Source organism: Cavia porcellus, unplaced genomic scaffold (genome assembly GCF_034190915.1).
Source record: "Cavia porcellus strain 051 isolate PalLab524CR breed Dunkin Hartley unplaced genomic scaffold, mCavPor4.1 scaffold_8, whole genome shotgun sequence".
Lineage (NCBI taxonomy): Eukaryota > Metazoa > Chordata > Mammalia > Rodentia > Caviidae > Cavia > Cavia porcellus.
This window is the reverse complement of record NW_026947491.1, coordinates 54,466,488-54,486,659: the sequence shown is the minus strand read 5'-3', so window position 1 is coordinate 54,486,659 and position 20,172 is coordinate 54,466,488. Positions and strand designations below refer to the sequence as shown.

The following is a 20,172-nucleotide window of genomic DNA, read 5'->3' as shown; positions in this document are numbered from 1 at the left end:
TACAGAATGGAACAGAGTCTAATCAGTCAAAACAAGATAGTGGGACTTCAAAACAAGTTAATAGAAATCAAAAAAGTTATTATTATATATCCTGCTAATTTTTAAAATTTTTCCCCTTAATTAAAAAAACCATAAAAAATAACTAAATAATTTTTTAATGAATAAGGGAGAGATTGAGATAAAAGAGGACATAACATAACAATACAGGTCAAAGCATGACTGTTTCAGCAACCTAGTGCTTCACCACCAAATAACCTGATGTTTTGCTCTTTTGATGCAGGTTCTTCTTTGTTTCTCCTCTTGCTTTATTCATTGACTCAGCCGCACCATTTTTCCACATTCTTCACCACTATCTAATTTTGTTTTCTGGCCTTGAAGCTACTTTTCTTTAGCAGATCCAGCCGGGTAACATTGTTTCCTTTAAATCTGAAACCTTGTGTTTTGTACTTGTTTAAATCTAGAATTTTTTTAAAAGCTTCTTTGCTCAGTTCTTCTTCCAGTAATTCTCGTATCACTTCTTTATTTCTTATTTGTTGGCTGCCATTGTTTGTCTTCTAACGCTTTATTGACTTTTTATTGAAATAGAATTATTTCCCCTTTTGATTCCATGACAGTCTTTCCATTTTATTTTATCCTGATATGGAAAAATGATGTCTAAATGTTCTCTACACATTTGATCATCTAAGTCATCCAAAATTTCTACAAGTATCCAATGTTTTCTTCTAGAGATTTCATTTTGACATCTTCTGCTAAATTGTTTTCCTTCTTGCTACTATTTAGCTTTTACTTTAGCTTCTGGTTTATTTTGCTTTCCTTATGAATCTTTGTTGGTAAAACAATCTTCATCAGAAAGTATCAGCAGGTCTGTTCTTTGTACTTCTGGCTTGGAGTTCCTACAAACTTCTTATCAACTCAGTACTATCAAATGTAGCAAATATTTATCTCTCATTTTTTTTTTCACCTGATGGTTAGTACTTGTTCTTTATTTTCTAGCCATTCTATGATGTCATTGAGAGTTACATAAGTTGGGATACCTTTACTATAAACAGATCTATGTTTCGTATCATTTTTATCTTCAGGGGCTGGTGATTTAGCTCAGTGGCATAAGCACCTGCCTTGCAAGTGTGCAGTCGTGATTTCGATCCCTGGTACCAATAAAAACGAAAAAGACAAAAAAAATCATTTTTATCTTCAACAATCATTTCAGGGAGGGTCTTTTTTTGACATCTTCTCATTTTAGTTAAACCTTCAGTAATTTTCATGAAATCTGCTTTACATTTACTTTATATTTTCACCTTTACATTAAAGCCTGTTCTTCACTGGGTTATCCTGTGGAATTTTATCATTATTTCCAAGGGTACTCAGCCTTCGTCCAATTTGATTTGTGTCTTTAAATGTGTCCCACCAGGACAAGTAGAAGTCTCCCAACTAGTACTCCATTTGATGACAGATTTTGGCCCCCAGAAAGGCCATTTCATTATGGTATTACCATTTTCAACTATTTAGCTATTCTTTAACACTCTGGTCTCATATGCCTGCCTACTTCTTAGCGCTGCTGGCCTAACTAGGTTTTATGATTTTTAATTTATTTTGTTTCGTCTTTACATGTTCTTGATATTAGATCTCTATCAGCTTACTGTATATGATTTTTTGGATTTATTTTCTTCTAATCAGTGGCTTATGTGTATGGTTTTTGAAAATCAAAACTCTGAATTTTGGTGAAATCTTACATATAAGCGATTGCCTAGCCAAAGATCACAAAGATTTTTTCCTCCATATTTTTCTTTAAAAGTGTTATAACATTAAGACTCATATTTAGATCTAGGGTACACTTTAATTTTTTTCTGCAGTAAGTGATTCCATAGCCAGAGTTTCAAGTACTGTGCTATATTCACTAAACACTTGCACTTACACTGTATTAGTGTAAGTTGTATTATATATTCACTAAACACTATATTCACTAAACACTTACACTGTATTAGTGTAGGTTGAACAAAACTGAGGATTATTAGAAATTAGAGGAATAAGAAAATCATATGATAAACTATGAAAGAAAAATTATAATATGGTTGGTTGATAACATGCCTGTGGATCTAATGAATTAAGTGCTTAGATTCAAGCTAGTAAAACATGGCTTAATGGTTGAAACAAATGTGAACAAAATAAATCAGGGGTTTTAGTGGTATCAAGGGTCATAATAGCAAATCATTTTATGGAACTGAAATGCTATTAGAATATTATGCAAATCAATTCTCATTGGCTTGTCCAGTTTGTTCTTCATGAACTCTATTGTCATTCAGTTCCTTTGTGTTCATTCACAGGTTTCCTGTAACATGATGTGCTTGTTCTTCTAACTCTGTTCATTGAAATATGTGGAGTGAGGCTAATTTATTCTAAGTCATAATTTACTAAGAATTCAAGGTTAAATTTTACACTGTGGTGGGTCTCTTACAGTGTGGGGGATCTTAGTCACTCTGCTTTCAAGAAGTCATTTTTCCTCTGGCAGAGAAGATACTTTTCTCTCTAGCACTTTGAGCACATCTCTGCCACAGCATTGTATGCTCATAAGTATTCAACTTTCCTGTACCACATTAAATTTAAATTAAATAGGCATAGTGAGCACCACTCTTTAAAATGGGATGAAAGATCACAGCTTATTTAGAGAAGAAAAGGATAGTGAGAAGATTAAAGTTCTCATTTTACTGATAATTGAATGAATTAATGGACTTGATACAAAATTTAAGATTGAAGGAAATAGATTATTAAAAGAACTTTGAGGAAATGGGGTCAGATTTCATAGATTTGGAGCATAATATTAAAATCATCTGATAAATATGAGATTTTTAGATGATTAGAATGAAGGGTTTGATTTAAATAGCAGAGAGATTTTTTTTTTGTGCTGGAGATTTAACTGGTACTCAGTCATACATGCTAGGCAAATGCTCTTACACTGAGACAACATCCTCAGTCTTTAAAAATTTTTTTTTGAGGCAGCATAATAATAAATTTCTCAGGCTGCCTCAAATATGTAGTCTTCCTGTTTCAGCTTTCCAAGTAGCTGAAATTATAGATGGGCACTATCAAACCCAGGAAGAATGATCTATTTTAAGAGGTAATTTTTATCAGCAGAGTTTATTAAATATGTGTTCTATATCTAGTTGGCAGAAATGTTACAGATGAAGTCAAACCATTTGATAAGTTGGGATAAAAGTTTAATTGTAAAAATCACTGACATTTAAGTATACTCGTCAATTTAAGTGAGTAAGAGAGTCTGGCAAAGTGATTGAATCATGGAGGTTCTATATTTTCCAGTGGAATAACTCACTAATATTCATATCAGAATGTGCTGTCCAGTTGGAGATGGATCAGTGGGGCATGCTGTTGGAGGATACATCTTTTTCTGAAACTTTCCTCCTGTGACTTCCTTCACTTCCTATGGTGGTCCTGTCTTGAAGTCAGATAACTGTGGATTGAACACTTTGAATTTATAAGATAAATAATCTTGCACTCCTTTAAACTGCAGGTGTCTGGTATATTTTCCTAGTACCTAGAAAGCTGACCAATGCAAAAACTTGTTACTGAGAACTGATATAACTGTGACCTATATCTATCTGCGTAGTTTAAAAGCCTTCAGAACTGTTTTTGAAAAAGGTGTTTAGGAGCATTCGAAGATGTGAACTAGAGAAGCCTGGAATGTTTTAAGCAGAGCTTTATGACTAATTCTCATCAAATATCAGAAACCAGAATGCTGATAACAATACAGAAAATTTAAGCCAGATTCAGTTGGTTTTAAGAGGTTTCAGTTGGAAATGAGGACCCTTTTGGGAATTGGACTTAGAGACCATGTGTGCTATATTTTGACAACAATTCCCCTACTGTTTATAGTTTAAAACTTTATATAAAATTGAATTGAAAGATTTTGGACTAATCTGAGAAGGAAATTTCATGCAACCCAACATTTAGGCTCTTACATGGGTACTGCTGGCTACTTGTAGCCAGATTTATAGTGAGAATCAAGGATAAAAAGCAGAGCAGAAAGGTTTTTAAAACTTAAACATTTTGACTTTCAAAAGGATCACAAGTAAAGTTGTGATCACAACAAAGCCGCTGTAGTTTTTAAGAAGACCGATGGCCTTAAAAACAACCAATTACTTTGAATTAGGATAAGAAGAAAGATTCTTTAAGGGAAACTTAGGTGCCAGAAAAATCTCCCTCACTGCAGACAGAAGGGTGCAATGGTGCTGATCTTTCATTTGAGATGAGAGTTCCTGGGCCGTTGGCTCCAGAAAGGATTCCTATAAAGTGGTTCTATTCGACTCATTTTATCATGCTCAGCCATCTTGACACTCAGAGGCCACTGCATTCATGGTTCACAAAGGCCCAGCTAATTCTTGAGTTGGTAGCAAATTTTGGCAGTTTTCATGATGGTAGTTTTTGAGGTATGCAGAATACAAAAGTTATGCATCATAGCACTTTGATTTAGATTTCAAAGGAGGACCTGGGAGGCTAGGCGATAAATCTCCCAGAGGGTAGAATATGAAGATATTAGAATGAAGAAGAAGGTACAGAGGATTACCCACGATATTGGAGATACAAGAAGTATTGATCATCTGCCAATGAAAATTACAGGAAGTAAGTGAAGCCAATCTAAGACTGTGAGTGAGGGGGCTGTAGCCAGCATGCCACTCATATCTTAGTACTATGTACCATGGATCCTGAACATGGAGCTATTGAATTAATGTTCACCCTGATAAGACTTGGTCTTGCTTTGATCTGATTCTTGGGTATTACCCTATTCCTCCCTTTTTGAAAGGTAATGTTTATTCCATGTTACTGTATCTTGGATGCATGTAACTTCTTTATGATTTTTATGGGGTTCATAATTAGGGGTTTGACTTCAGTGTCACAGAAGACTTTGATTTGGACTTTTTAGTAATGTTGAAACTTATAACTTTGTGGAAGGGACTAGTGTGTCTTTGGCCATTTGCAGGATAGTTGCATGTTATAATCTTATTTATAATTTTGTAGATTAAATATATTTTAAGGAGATTGCTTGCAAGTCAAGTTGACAATGGGTTATATGTGGTGACTGAGTTTGACTGTTAACTTGACTGGTTCAAGAGATGCCTGGAGAGATGATTAGATAGTGGGAATGGTATATTTATCCGTGAATTGACCCACCTGACTATTCCATGAATAGGGCCCAATGGGAAGTGGATATGTTTCTCACTGGCATTCCTATCCTGTGGTTGGCTTTCTGGTCTCCATGAACTGAATAACTTCTCTTCTGTTCTGCTCTTTTGCCACAGTGTTTCTGCCTTAGAGCCAGTCAGCTGTGGACTGAACCTCTGGAATGTCTCAAAACTAAAACCCTAGTCCAAATAAGCATCTTCTACCCTGAAGTTGCATGGGTCTGATATTTTTTTAAACAGCATTGGAAAATTTGAAAACTAGGTTTATTTAAATTTGAGACCCAGAAATCTTATAGGCACTAAGACTAGCAGACATTTCACAAGTGATTTTTCCATTTCATTCTACTTCATATCATTGTACTATATTGCCATATTTGATTTGACTGTCAGTACAGGCCATTTAAGAAGAGGAACTTATATAGTAAACATGATTTAATTATAAATTAATTTTTGAATAAAATATATAACTTAAAACTTAATATTCACAATAGATAAATAGTTAACTTTATACTTCCTCAAATGCTTCTAAAACTTAATATTTACAGCAGAGAAATAGTTTATACTTGCCTCCTATGAAAACATTTTACCTATAGAATTACAACTGATGCCTAAAAGTTATTGAACATGGACCAGATTGTTTCAGCCATACACCGTTTCTTCTCATTTAAGCTTTACTGTGATCCTATGAAGTAGTAGATTTATTTTATGGGGAAATTTGCCCAACATCATTTAATTGGAAAGTAATAAAAATGATACTGAATTCTTATCTGATTCTAAAATTCAAGCTGTTAAATATGACACTAGTTTTACATTCTCTCCAGATATCTTACTATGACTCTCAAAAACCATTATGTTCAATGTTTGCCAACTCCCATTTCTTACTGATAGTTGCAATATAGAAATTTATTTTAGATAGATAAGTCTATTAATTATCTCTCAAATATTTTTCATATATTCTTCATCTGAAAGGGAAACTTCCTTTGCTTTTATGAACTGTAGCTTATGTTGTGTAAATGAACATAATAATACTCTTGGGAGGAGTGGTGGTACATGCCTTTAATTCCAGCTCTTAGGAGGCTGAAGCAGACTGATTGCTATAAGTTCAACACCAGTCTGAACTACATAGTGAGACTCTACCTTGAAAAACTACTATTTATTTTATATGTCTTTGTGAAGATTAGGTAGAAAATATTCATAAAATCATGGCATAGTCCAAGTACATACTAAGTATTTAGTAAAGAATATCTGCTATCATTTTCATACTGATTACTATTATACACTCCTGTAATCAATGGAAATGCATGTAAACACAAAAATATATTTTTGCAAATTTTCATTTTAAATCTGTTAAGCATTTGTTAATATATTATAAATCTTTTGTGAGGAAACCTCTGATTTTGGCTCTATTCAGTTTCGCTAGTCTGTTTTAAAGAGGTACCTTGTAGGAGAAACTCCTCAAATGGCATGTACTAAAATCAGTCTAGTTTAGAAAATTATCCTATTGTTCAATGATTAATGTAGTTTTAACTATATTTGCAGTAGGTTTGTAATGTTATGTAGTGGATTTTAATCAATAACTCAATTTTAGGAAAATCTGGTTATTTTTCCATTCAGTGTTAAGGCATATTTAGACAAAATTGGTGACTTTTTAATATTGTGAAGTTAAATGGTAAAATATCTATAAAAATAGAAAAAGTATTTAGCAAGACCATATCCTGAATTAGGGAATATGAGACAATTGTCTCCTTTATATTAAATGATGATTTATTTGATGAAATTTAGATTTTGGGTAAAATGCAAGAAATTATTACATTTTATAGAAGCTTTCATATTTACATTTTCATATTTTCTTCCTTCTGAAGCTTAATATATAAAGCATTTACTTCAAATTGCAGGAAACATAAAAATATATTTTGTAGTTGCGGAATGCAAGGAAGCAAAATGCTGAGATAAAATTGGCTAGAGATGGAAGCGGGAAGGGAAGGGAGAAAAGCAGAGAGATTCGGGCCTCAGTGTAATCAGAAGACTGTCAAAGTTCGCTGATAACTCAATGCACTTTGTGGATTGATGGATGCTGCTAATAATATATCAATGGAAATGTCAGTAGCAATGCTGGATATGCTTTTATCAGTGTGAGAAAGGATGTCTGTTAAGATGGATCTAAATGTTTTGCAGACTCATGTCATTGTTCATAAGTACTTTTGATCTTCACTTACAGGGTCTATGCCTCATTCTCTCTCTGACTTTGATTTTAAGATGGTTTATATACATGATATACCTGATATTCTTCACTCTTAATGCTTTAATGCTTCAGGTTATGTGTTTTGTCTGTGTATAAGGAACATGTATATTCAAGGGCAAGAGGTGTACATATGCATTATTTTCTGTTGTTCTTAGAGTCATCTGAAATATTTTGTTTTTATTCTGGGGCCAAATAACCTTTTTACAGACATATGCAAAGTATTACCAACATTTGTTGCTACAACAACAAATAAATTACTAGGCCACAAGGTAGAAAAGACCATCTCTAATAACCTTCATAGTTTACCAAGACTAATATATGCTCAGCTGAATAGAAACAAAGAGAACAATATCTACATTTCAAGGTTTATTTTTTATGTCAGACTTTTTCGTAATAAAATCTTCCTGAATTTCAGGAAATCTTTATTTAAAGCAACACAAGACAATGTCAAAAAGTCTTTCAGTAATCTGAGTACATATGTAAAAATTTCCTGAATTTATAAATCTACCTTGGTGGAAAGACTCAGTTCAAAGAAATATTTGTCAGGTTAAGCTACTTCCATCTGAGCTGACAGTAAAATCTTCCTGTGAGAACTTTTCAATGATTGAAATGATCTATGTTTTACTCATTATAGCCAAGTGATGTGCACACAATCTAATATATTTTAGATAAAAGTGATCTTGAATTTGATGAATGAAAATATGAAAAGTAGATTTCAACCTGGTTTTTTAGTGAAATAGAATAATTATTTCCTTCCTAGAATGGACTTTCCATTTCTGTTGCAGATGATATATATATGGATGAAACAGATAATATATACAATATATATTATATATGTATGAATATATATAAGAATATGTATGTATATATATATATGGGGTATATATATTATTTAGTGAAAATTTATTTAAAATAAATGGTGGTTGTATATTCAACAAATTGGCTTATGTATTTTTGCTAATATGTGAAAAATAGAGTTTAAATTGCATTTTGAAATATTTTAAATCTTAGTCTTCAATGTTTAATTAAGTCCCCTGGAGGTTAAATATGGTCCAGGAGGTTAAGTATGGTCCAGTAGATAATGTTGAAAATATTCTTCAAGTAAACTTAAAATACGGAGAAATCATATATTAATTGTTTTCCTTAAAACAATTGGTTTTATACCAGTTTTACCAAAGTAAATTAAATGTGGGTAAATATAAACAGAAAGTAGTAAAAATGTCCAAGTGATGAAATAAAGCATATATGCTTGAAATTAAACTGAATTTTAAAGTCAATCTCTTTGATAATATTTTTAAAATGAGAATTGGAAATAAATTAATTTGGAAATTTGTAAAATATGAATTCATTCTTGAGCACAATTATCTTGTGCCAACTGCATTTATGCTATGTTTACTAAGCTGCAATCTGCCAATTAGTTTAGAGACACATTTGCAAAGAGTGAGTTTCAATATGAAACATTACACATCACACTTGTGATGACAGAGTTGATGTTGACTTTCCACTTACTGAAAGCAAGCATAGAAAGGAAAGTATGTGACTTAAATAATTAATCACTTTGTCTGCTTACCCTTTTTCTTTTAATTAAATAACAAAATTTTTGTAGTTCAGTTTTGCTGGTGACATATTTACTCAGCTTTTACTTTTTCAGAAAAAAATGTTATTCACTTTAATTTGTGAAGAGTTTTTGCAGTGGATAAAAATTCTAGATGTGTCACTTTCTCCAGCACATAAATAATATTAATCCAGTATTCTTAGCTTGCCAGTTACTCATGAGATGGGTATTCTTTTTGCCCTACTACACAAAAATATATAGTTTTTCTTTGGCTGCTTCCAGATATTTTTTCTACCACTTGTTTTCATCAATCTGAATATGAAATGCTTAATGGAAGATTGCTTTGTGTGGCTCTGTTGGGTATAGTTTTATCAACTTAAGAAAGTTTTCAGTCAGTATTTCTTCAAATGCTTTTCTGAATTTCCCTCTACTTCACAACTAATAGACTATATAAGCTAGCATGGAATGTATTTCTACTGAAAGACTATGGATATCCTTGCCTGTTTAGTTTCATCATGGCATTTATTTATTAATGAATTAATTAATATCACAAATGAATCATGCATGAAATTGGTTATCTGATATGTTACTGACATGTCCAGTCATTTACTCAGATGTTTTTATTCTTAAATAATGACTACAAATCTGAGTGTTACCCAGAATATGAATAAATGCACAAATGATTATTTTAAAGCACAACTTTTAAATATTTATTCGCTTGAACTTCGGGTTAAAATCCCTTCATTCATAAAACATCATCTTTTTCATTGTTGAGAAGGTTTTTAGCCTCCATGTATTGTCATTAACAGGGGAAGGTTTGTAAGTGGAATAATAATAATAATAACAATAATAATAATAATGCAATTTGCCTTAAGAATTACTGCTGTTTGTCTAGCAAAACAAAAGGGCAAACCAGGAAAGCATAACATCACCATATAGATTAACAATAGTTAAAAAGATCAAACAGGAGAGACCATTGGTATCACATAGCAAAGATGTGAAGACTTTTGGAGCATACAGCCATAGCAACCTCCAGAGGATTGTGTGACTTAGCTTGTCGAGGTGATGGAGTGACTAGTTGGAATTCCAGCATTGATGGGTGAATAGGGTCAACGGTATCTACCTCTGATGCTGAAGAATACAGATGGTGGCACAGGGTGGTAGATTTGATATGCAGGCCTTACAAGCTTCTCAAAAGCTAGGATCCATGGTAGAATGTCATCACTTCAGAGAATACTGAACGTATGTTGTGTCCCATAGACATGAGAATCTCAGTGAATCAGCAATGTGTATCATTTTTAACCATCCAGTCTCACACAAAATTGGGGAAGATATTATGCCAGATATCAGAAATAAGTTCACCATATTTCCTCAACAGAAACATGCACTATTTTGACAATTTTATAAATATGAGTGCCAGAGAGTTTTTGTGGCAGCTAGTTAATCCCGGGCACAGGAAAATTCTGAAAGCAATGAAAGAAGACACTGGGGCTGAGCCCCTTCACATTTAGGTCATAGCCCAAGGGTTTCCCCTTACCTGTCACTGACAGCCTCAGCTGTTGTCATGCAGTGGAAAGAGACTTCATTTGGGAATGCAAACATGGAGGTGTCAGTCCAAAAGCAATACTCCATGCCCCTGTCTATGTTCAAGGGTAGTACTGCCCCTATTCTAAAGCAAGGTTTCTAACCTCAACATTATTGATATCTTTAGGGGAACAAATCTTTGCTGTAGGGGACTGTCTCGTGCATTATAAGATATTTGCCAGAATCTGTGGATACTTGTAGTACCCTTCTCATAACCCTCCAGCTTTGACCACCCAAATGACTCCAGACATATCCAAAGGTTTCTGGAAGAATAAAATCATCCCTGGGTGAGAAGCTGTATTTTAATGTAATATATGACACTTTTTATATTTCCACTGAGTCTTCTTTCTATTAAGAGATTTGTCTTTTGTAGGGTCTTTACTGTCACTGAGCTCTGGAAATCGCTTCTGTTAAAGTTCCCTGAAAATTCTTTCGCCATTAACCTGTGTAATTTCTGCCTGTGTATTTGTGTAGTTAGCAGAAGATTTAAAGAAGGCCCTATGTAAATTTCTTTAGCTATTTTCTCATGTAGCTGTCTTTTTATTAATTTTTCCTGAAATGTAATCACCTTCTATTGCCAAATGTTCATCTCTGCCTTTTCATTTCTTCCATAATTTCATGACTGTCTTCTGATATCTCTTTGCCATGGTCCAGAAGGAATCTCTAGGCAGAAACCCAGGACAAGCATACTGCATATCTCGTTCTATCTTCCATCACAGTGTGCTGTGTCTGCTGATTGATTCCTGAAAGTAGTAAGTATCACAGCATTGTATGTCAGAAGGTTTAAATCCAGTTTCAGCTACTTTACAATAGCTATGAGAGTCTCTCTTCCCATCTTCTTAAGGTAAACTTCTGGATCAAACTAAAGAACTTTTCAGTCTCTATTTTCACACTTCCTACTCACTTTGATTCACTGCTATCTGTAATCTAAACATTTGTAGTGAGTGACTTATGCACCTCTGGAGTTGTCAATTTTTTACTTTTCAAGTTATCAACTGCTCAGAAAGGTTAGGCATTTTTGACTACTCTCTATTACTTGGGAAAAGATGAAATAAATTTGAACAAAAATGAATCTGACTTCCTTTTGTTTTCATAACCATGTTCTGGATCTTCTTCTACATTACTTATCGTGTTTGCAGCATTACAGTTTTCCTGCTAACTGGTAGAAATTCATAGCTTGGCCCTAGACTTCTCCACTTTTCTCTAGATTTCTATATTCATTTGGTTACTTGACATTTCCACCAAGGAGTTGCAAAAGAGTATCAAGTGTAGTATTTCAAAAACAAATAATTCTCTGAAACATGTTTTATTCTTCTTGCTGTGCCAAAAATCTACAACTTTGCCAACTTCTTTCCCATGCTAAGAGTGATGACATCTTGGTGGTCAACTGAACCTCCTAAATAGCCTATAAATTCATCAGATTCTCCCTTTTTAACATTTGTTTAAATCATATCTTCTAGACTACTGCAATACCATAGTAAGTGGTCTTTCTTTATTTGTACTTGTCTACATACTTCTCTATCTAGCAGTCAGAGTGAACTCTACACATAATATAGTTATAACAATTTCTGTTAAAGTGGATTGTATGTACCTAATTGCTTTTAAAACAAAGTTTAGCCAGGCACAGTGGTGCACACTTGTAATGCCTGCACTTGAGAGGCTGAGACAACAATATTGCTATGAGTTTGAGACCATCTTAGGATACAAAAGCAAGTTCACTATCAGCCTACACTAAGTAGTGAGACCCTGTCTCAAAAAGAAAAAAAAAATAAACTAGGATAGAGTTGAAAACTTTAATATGGCTTACAAGAAAACCAGTGTTTCTTGTTTATCTATTTATTTAATCATATTAGACTACTTTTAGATTTTTGAATCAAATACTTCAAATAGGCCTTTCTCTCTTACAGGCTTGTGCCTTGAAGACTTCTCTGTATAAGCACATCATTTATTATTGTAATTTACACGCTGATAACCCTATAGAAATACATGTGTTGCCTTCTCATCTACAGACCTCAGGTTATGTGCTATTTATGAAATATGTTTCCCTTAGGTGGAATATGTTTTATGAAATTTGTGAAATATGTTTCCCTCAGGTTCTCAGTCTAAGCTCTTTTGAAAACTATATATTCTGTCTCTATTTCAATCACGTAATTATGATTGTCTCTGCAACTGCGTTGTATATGATTTCAGACAAACTTTCTTTATAGAACTTTGAATATGTTACACAGCCACTTTGTTAGATAGTTGGATGGATTTAAGAATGGGTAAGTGAGTAAATGAATAATGGAGTTATCCTATAATTCCCGCTCTCAGTGAGGTTGATGAAGGAGATCATACTTTTGAGCCTAGACTGGGCATATTAGCAAAATCCTAATAAGAAAGAAAATAAAAAGGCCCAGGGTATAGCTCACTATGAAGGTACTGAATTCCAACCCATTTCAAATGAAAACAAAATAATTATTTTAATTAGTAAAATAAGTAAAAACTACAAATGCACAGGATTATCTAGATTATTTTTAAATGAAGTAAATAATGTAATTATGATATATATAAAATTATCTTTAATGTACTTTACAGAGAGAATTGATATGAATTTTACTTGCATGTTATTTGCTTGCAATGATCCAGAGCATGATTTGACTCATTGTTTTAATTAAAGAACAGAAAGAAAATGTGATTCAACACCCTATTACTAAGTGCATTTGAAACAGATTCTTCTAGCTTTAGTTCTTTGGCCTCATCCTACATATGAAGAGCTGACTCTTATAATTAACTTTTTATACTTCTTTACTACTGATTAATCAATTTTTGGCCTCATTTTATTGTCTACGTTCTCATGTTTCTCTGTCTCACTTTGTCCTATCCCCTTTTGTCTTTATACCGGTAATGGTTAAATACTTGGAGATGAATTTACTATACGTCTAAAGCCAATTTATGATTAAATTTTGACTAATTTTACTTTGTGGAGGTCCAGTCCCACTGTTTATTCTTTATTCCCTTTCTGTAATCTTCCTCACCTCCCAGCAAGCAAATAAAGGTAGATGTCACAAAAGAATCATAATGATGTTTATTTTGTTACGTCCTCACCAGGATTTGAATATTTCTCATTTATCTCATATTTCTCTTGTTTTCCTTGTGATGGCTTATTATCAGTCACTCACAAAATATGCTCAATTATTCACTGCTTCCCACAAAAGATTGAAATTTCTTTATTCTTTCTGTTTTTCTACAATGTCTCAGATTTTATAATTTTTAAAGTTTATTTTTAATTTTTGACATCAAATCTACTTCAAACTTCTGAGATTCACCCATATCCATTTAAAATACCAAATACATCCTTTGCTTCATGTATTATGAATCTTTATGTTAATTGCATCCATGGGGATGCTCTGACACACACAGAGTATATAGATAGTGTGTGTGTGTGTGTGTGTGTGTGTGTGTGTGTGTGTGTGTGATGTTAGAATTATTGAAATTTTAAGACAATATTAGTGGAATGAAAATCAGGCATGGGTAGTATTAACTTAATATGTAGTCATGGAGTTTAAAGTTATTTCATCACCATTTACTTAGCACTCAAACTTATGTTAACTGATCTTTTTCTCTAAATTCTGGTTGCTCCTAGAAGTTGCAAGGAACTTCCAAGTCTTGCATTTTTTCCTTTTCTGAAATCATTTGGACCTTTGAAAGTGACTGACAATCTCTACTTTATGTAAGTATTGTCCTCAGCTTTGTAATTCTATACTCACCTGACATCATCCTGCTTCTTTTTCTTCAAGATTTAATTCCTTTTATTTGAACTCAAATCATTTTATTTTCCTCCCAAAATGATTCATTTTCATGAATGTAAGTTTCATTTTTTATTTGATTCTCAATGTTAGCATTTTTAACTCATTAATTTGGATCTGCCATCTTCTAAGTTTCTGAGAACTATTAAAGATATTGCATGCTGATAATGTCTTCTATTTTAAATAACTCTAAATATTCCATATGTTGGAATAATTTTCTCAAATTCAAATGCCTCTATCTTAGACAACATTGATACAGTTTCACGTCTGCCATTTCTTAACTGCTCTTTTCTAAAATAGTAGAACTACTTTTAAGGTTTAGATATTTGGGACTATCTGACTACTCTTTTCTATGCTGCAGGTAACCAGTAATCCTGGTGATTTGAATTTCACAATATCCTCTGTATATGTCACCTGCATTTTCATATATATATATATATATATATATATATATTTGAAATTATATTCATATACACATACATATGAGTGCATTGAATTATTATCTATCTCCCTAACTAAACTGTGAAGTTTTGAGCCTAAAACTAATATATACTAATCTTTGAATTTATATATATATATATATATATATATACATATATATATATATATATATTGTTTGAGCCTTTGTTATATTTTGTGTACACTGATACTTTGTGTATAAACAACTCTGTAATTGATTCTCTACTCTATGCTCTTTCTTTCTTTTAGTCTATCCTAGATTTCAAATTAAATAAATGTTTCTGAAATGCAACTTCAATAAGGATTTCTACTGCTTTAAGAGGAAAAAAAGATTCTCATTAATGAGTTCCCATTGTAACTGAAAAAAATAAAAACTCTTAATCTTCATAGTGAAGTACAGAGATTCAAGCCAATACTCCCTCCTTATTTACTCTCATACCATTATACATGCCCCTTGCTTCCAATTACACTTCTCTCAGGTCTATTGACACACTCGGCCCGCTATGCCATGCTCATCACTCTCAGACTTTAAAAGCTGTCTTAAGAAGTGTCAGTAAATCCATTTTATCACAGAACTACAAAACCTGCATAGTGAAAATTAATAACTTTCCCTTTACTATTCTAAATCCTTTCTTTGTAGCAGTACTTGTAGTATTACATTTATTATATTATTGTATAATTACCTCTCTCTCTAACTAACCTGTAAAGTTTTGAAAGCTGAAACTAATATTTACTCATCTATGAATTTAAATTATTTTCCAGATCCATAACTGTCACATAGAAGGCATTTAATAAATATTTTATAAATGAATTTAGCTAGAATTACATGTAGTGTTTCAGTTTGTTAAAATTATGTCCCATGTACTAGAATTAGATCATTTGTGAAGGATAACATATTCTTTTTCTGGTATTCACCTAAATAAATACTGCTAAAAGTTTAGATAAGTGTTTTGCTAACTGATTGTTTTAGAAATGACAAAATAAATTTTTAGAGTTAAAGTTAATAAAGTTTAATTCTTCTTAGTGTTCTTAATAACCTTTAACTTATATAATGCTAAACAATGTCACGATGAAGAGGTGTTATGACTATGTTCCCCAAAACTTTGGGGGGTCTTGGTGGGGCTTTCCACAGGAGGTGGGATTTAGATTGTGTGATGCTAAGGTTAGGAGTGTGTTATTATTAAGCTAGCCCAGTGATTGGTTTGGTGTAGTTTTGCAGGTGGAAAATGAGAACGTCCACCCCAATTGTGAGTGCTACCTGTCCTAAGGGCATGTAGCCTGGATAGAATATAAGGGACAAAAAGCCAGCTACTGCTGTCACTTTCTGCTTGGCATGAGCTGTTTCTCCTGTGAGATTCCCCTTTGCCTTGGAGCCAGTCTGTCACGAACAGATAACTTCTATAAACTGTGAGTCACACTAAACCTTTCCTCCTTTATTTTGAGTGCTGGGTGTTTTGTTTTAGCTATGAGAAAAGTTACTAAATTGGGGACATTATTATCCCTAGGAAATCCTTGAAAATGGAGATGAAAACAATTTAGAGACTTATCTTTTGCTATGGTTTGAATATATGTGGTCCTCCAAAATTCTTATGTTGGAATTAAACCCCTAAAATCATTATATTAAAAAGTAGGGAGGTTATTACATAGGATTAGTGATCTTATAAATCCATTTGAGATAGTTCTTTTTACCTTTCTTTGTCCTTCTGCAATCTGATGTTATCTTGAAGAGAGAGCAAGCCGTTGTAAGGCAGTGAGTCTTGGAGAGAAAGGTCAGTGCTTCCCAAGAATCTGCCATGCTGGAGAATCCAAGAAGCCAGCCAGCCAGGCTTTGTGGTAAACCCTGCAAACTGTGCAGCTTCCAGGAAGAGAAAAGTCAGTACCTCCTATGAGCCTACTTGCTTTCTGACTGAGAATCAATTTTCCTGCCTGGTTCAGAGGAGAGGCTGAGTGGATAGCAACTAAATGCTTGTATTGGTTGTTAGATCTTGCAGGCCTGGGACCAGAGTTCTGAACATCTCTTGGGAGGATGACAGTATGCAATATAACAAAAATGGATTTCCTGAAACCCAATATTGTTCTCACTGTTTTGCTTTGTTCTGACTGTTATGCTTTATTCAATATGTTTTGATTGGTTTTGTTCTGTTTTGTTTTTGGTTTTATTTTGCTATACCTGATAGAATGGACAACCAGTGTGAAGATAACAAGATATACTATGGTAGCTATTGTTGTTTTCCTAGTATCCTGCTTTGAAGTTCTGTACCAATTTTGCTCTTTTGTTTTGATTGGTTTTGCTCTGTTTTGTTTTGTTGGATTTTACTATCTTAAAAAAACAAACAGACTCAATCTTGGACTTTCTTACCTGCAGAATATCAAGAACTGAATTTCTATTATTTATCCATTACTTTGTTTATGGTGTTTTTATAACAATACATATGAACTGGGATATCCGTGGTCACAGAGTTACTTAACTAATAAATTCAAGATTCAAGCCCATATTGTTAATGAATTTACCTTCAGTTAGTAAGACTGCTATGCTTATTAACTTTCCTAGAATAAATAACTTTTTCTGCATTATAATAAATAATAATAAATCTTTCCATAGCCTCATTTTCCTACAACTGAAATGCTGCTATTACATTGTCTTTTTCCAACATTTTAGCCTTTAAAACTTACTTTACTATCAAATGGCTTGTACTTTTAAAATGCACAATTTTTCTTATGGCACCATAAATTTCAATTTTTCTTCATTAGGAGGAATATGGTGCTTGTTAAGTGACTGGTGAAGAGGATATTCTACACGGCAAAGTCAGTGTTGCCAAGTAGGAGGCTTCCTGTATTCCATCATACACGAAAAGCGACATGAAGTATTAAAAGAAACCTTAAATCTTCCAGCCTCTAGCTTTGGCATATGATGCTTGAGCAGTTATAATCAAATAATCTCTAGGCATATTTTCAGTAAGCCTAGAGTAAAAACTGAAGAGTTTGAAGCTAAATATCATATTTTTATCTTTTTCTAACGGAAGTTTATAGTTTACAAATGAGAGGGTGCATAAAGAATATTACTTGTATGTAAATAATGAAAAAATCTCTACTACTTAGGGTTCACTAACTACGCTTAAGTATTTATTTTTATAGACTTAACCAGATTATGTTAACTTTATATGACTAACTTTGAGAAAGATAACTCTCTAAAGATAGATAGGTGTCTAACAGCACATGTAATACCTTAACCACTTTGCTATTTTGTGTCAAAAAGGTTCACTGTACTAGACTGTAGTGGAAACCACATTTACTAATGTATTGTTAAGACATGAAAGAATGTTCAGTAATTGTATAGTAGACAATGAAACATAGCAAATAGGTAACTTATGAGTTCATTGTAACTTTTTATTTTAGGGTAATAATGTCTTCAACTCTAAAAAAAACTACTCAATTCAAGATAAGCGCCTTTGCTCTACTCATAAAATACAACGTGGCCCCTAGGGCTAAAGCAAGTAATGTATTTCCTGCAGGAGAAAAAGGTAGCTTCAGGTTAGAGGACCACACAAAATCTCATGGATGGAACTGGGTTGTGTGTGTGTGTGTGTGTGTGTGTGTGTGTTGTGTGTGTGTGTGTGTGTGTGTGTGTGTTTGTGTGTGTGTGTGCACATGTGTGCATACACACATGTAAGGAGATCATGGTAGAGAGGCCCCTAAAACTACAGTTATTCACCTTATTCAAGTCCCTTTCTAGAGGATGGGATGTAGCACACGGCTTCACGGCACAATATAAGCTAAGTCACCATTGGCTCCATCACTAGAGACATGAGATCCAGAAAACTACAAAGTACGAGACAATGAATGTTAAATATTAGAGAAGAAAACTGTTAACTTCCTACCCAGATGAGGCTATGAGGTCAAATTTTGATATTTATGAAAAAAAAAACTAACAAGAGTAATAATCATCAACATCAAAAGTCAGGAGAAATATTACATCCAGATAAATTTAAAAGAGAATTGAACAATCTGAATGTATCAAAAACAAATCTGCTAAGAAAAGTCCAAAAAATAAATGAAAAATGGCACTCACAAGAACAAGTGAAGTAAAAATGGGATGAGAAGCAAAATATAAAGACTATTTTTGATTATAATTTCTGGAAATCAAATTAAAAGTTCTCCAAATGAAGGGAGAAAATTGTTAAAATCTAGAATATGCACTGTTATCATATTTGCTGTGAGAAAATCAGAATTTGGGTTTTTGAGTGCTATGGTTCATCAGCATTATAGAACACAGCACAGGGGAAGGCATTATGTTAATAAAACAAAGTAAGAAGAAACAACTAAGACCATCTTTTAAGGAGAATAAAGATAATTAAAATTTACCCATTAAGTCTTGTCAGCCCTTTGTTAATTAAGTAGATTAATGGCATGATATAATGGTACTTGTCACTTACTACATCTACCTGGCAGATAATCAGGGTTTCTCTGCAAACTTCTTTCTCCATATATTCGTAAAGCACTGTTGTTTATTATGCAGTGTTGTCAGGTAAATTTTCAGCACATACATAAAATAAACACGATAATAGGCTCCCCTTATGTCTGGAAATTCTTGTTCTTTACATTTAAAAATATTTGCTCACTTTCATAAAGCTAGGACCTTAGTCAAAAAGTCAAACAGTGGCAGTGGAAGAGAGAAAAATTTTCTGTAGCAGTGCAGATTGTAGTTATTTTTCAACCTCTTCTTGCCTGCATTGCAAGTACCTGAACAATAACCCTAGTGTGTATGTCAACATATTTATTGGAACACTCAAAATTGCAGCTATTATCTATTTCTGAATCAAATATTTTTCTACTTGTAATAAAAAACATTTAATTACTTATGAATTATATGGTGCAACCATGTAGTTGTAAACAATGAGCTAATTTGCATTCTCTATGTACTTATCACTTGTTGACTAGTTTCCCTAGGAGACATCAAGTGAATCTTATAAATATAAGCATTATGAGGATATAATTTTAAAGTGATTACAAATATTCCAGTAATATTGTAATTAATAGCTGTATCTAGAATGCCAAAGCCTTCAAAAACACCAATAAATAACATCTGCAAATTAGTAGGATAAGCTTGTAGTGGATCAGTTAATCAACTAACATTTGACACGAGACAGAAACAAAAGTAGAATCCAACATAGGTCGTATGTTTGTGTGCATACATTTATTTAGGTTCACATATAACAGAGAAATGTATACATATTGTGCAGTATTTGTGCATATTTATTGTATTAGCCATTTTTTGATGGTACAAAATATCCGATATCCACAATTTAAAGAAAGTAAGGTTTATTTTGCCAAACGGTTTTCACAAGGTTCAGA

General features: G+C 33.0%; 1 pseudogene; it reads right to left on the bottom strand.

The window, feature by feature from the left end:
• Positions 1-353: 353 nt before the first annotated feature.
• LOC111758606 (lupus La protein-like) lies at positions 354-14,332 on the bottom strand (annotated as a pseudogene).
• Positions 14,333-20,172: the final 5,840 nt, after the last annotated feature.